The sequence below is a fragment of the Fukomys damarensis genome, unplaced genomic scaffold, assembly GCF_012274545.1.
Source record: "Fukomys damarensis isolate Sample0158 unplaced genomic scaffold, DMR_v1.0_HiC HiC_scaffold_36, whole genome shotgun sequence".
Classification (NCBI taxonomy): domain Eukaryota; kingdom Metazoa; phylum Chordata; class Mammalia; order Rodentia; family Bathyergidae; genus Fukomys; species Fukomys damarensis.
In genome coordinates this window covers 11,087,301-11,089,306 of record NW_022900948.1, presented here as the reverse complement: position 1 = coordinate 11,089,306, position 2,006 = coordinate 11,087,301, and positions in this window count along the sequence as shown.

Genomic DNA, 2,006 nt, shown 5'->3' with positions numbered 1-2,006 from the left:
TTGGATTTTGCTTCTTATTCCATTTTGCCAGTCTATTTCTCTTGATTGGTGAGTTGAGGCCATTAACATTGATGGTTATAACTGATATGTACTGACTTATTATTGACTTGTTATTGGCCTTTTGTTGACTCTTTTTAATTTTTCACTTTATGCTTTTAATTTCTTGCCTTGCCTATTTGATTTGATCTGTTGGGCCTCATGGTGTTGTTGCCTTCATTGTCTTTTTCTAGGATCTTGTTTAGAATTCTTTGTAGTGCTGGTTTGGTATTCATGTAGTTTCTCAGGTGTTCTTTGTCATGGAAGTGCCTTATTTCCCCCTCCATTTTGAAAGAGAGTTTTGCAGGATACATCAGTCTAGGTTGGAGGTTGTTCTCTTTTAGAACTTGAAATATCTCATTCCAGGCTCTCCTTGCCGCAAGGGTTTGTGTTGAAAAGTCTGCTGTGATTCTGATGGGCTTTCCTTTGTATGTGATTTGTTTCTTTTCTCTTACTGTTTGTAGTATTTTGTTCTTCTGGTGGGTTTCTGGGATCTTGATTATTATATGTCTAGGTGTAGATTTTTTTGATTGTGGCTAGTTGCAGTCCTATATGCCTCACTTATCTGTATGTCAAATTCTTCCCCTCTGTTTGGGAAGTTTTCTATAATTAATTCTGTGAACAGCTTTTTAAAGTCATTTGTATTTTCTCCTTCTACTGCTTGGATTCCTATCAGTCTTATGTTATTCTTCTTTGCATCGTCTAGGAGTTGTTGGATCAATTTCTCATAATCCCCTACTGTTTTTAAGAGACCTCTCTTTTCATGGTTACTGACTGCAATTTTATCTTCTATATCTGAGATTCTATCTTTGGACTCTTTTATTCTGTTGTGAACACTCTCAATGGAGTTTTTAATATCCTGGATATCTGCTGGAATCTGTCCTATGGATTCCATTTCTTTCTTTTTTTTTTTCAGCTTTAATTGAGTTTATTGGTATATTTTAGGGATACAGTGCAGTTACATTCATTGTTGGGATCTTTTACCTCTACATGACAAGTCTTGATTCTCATTTTTCCCCCTTACCTCTGCCCTTCCTTCACCTCCTCCCCTCCCCATCTACAAACACTTGATTTTCATCTTTTCATTCTCTCACATTTTTTCTTTTCCCTTTTTACTCTTCCCCTACCCATCCAACCTTCCCTACACCTTTAGCTCCTTTCTTCCCATTTCTAAATGTCAGTAATCTTATTAGAATCTTATGCATTGTTGCAGATTATTTACACCAGGGAAACTATTCGGTATTTACACATGTGTGACTTATTTATTTCACTTAGGAGTATATCTTCAATATGTATCCATTTTCCTATGAATGAATCTATTCTCTCGCTCTTTATGGCTGAGTAATATTCCATTTTATAGAAAAACCACAACTTCTTTATCCAATTTCCAACAGATGGGCAAATAGGCTGTTTCCAAGATTTAGCTATTACAAACTGTGCCGCTATAAACACGGGTACACATACTTCTCTGTGATATGATTCTTTTAGTTCTCTTGGAAAGATACCCAGCAGAGGGATGGCTGGGTCAAATGGAACCTCCAGTCCATGTTCTTTGAGGTATCTCCATATTGATTTCCATAGTGGTTGCACTAGTCTGCACTCCCACCAACCAAGAAGGGTTCCTTTCTCCCCACACTCCCGCCAACATTTGTTATTGTGTGATTTCTTGATAGCAGCCATTGTTTGTGGGGTGAGGTGGAATCTCAGTGTTGTTTTCATCTGCATCTCTCGAATGACCAGTGATGTGCAACATTTTTTCAAATATATTCTTGCTGCTTTGACTTCTTTGTCTGAGAAATGTCTGTTCATTTCGGATGCCCATTTTTGAATCTGGTCTTTATATTTGGGGTGACTGATTGTTTTGAGTTCTTTATATATCCTTGATAATAGCCCTTTGTCTGAGGAACAGCTGGTAAAAATTTTTTTCGCACATTGTAGATTGTCTCTTAGTTCTGCTGATAGTTTCTTTT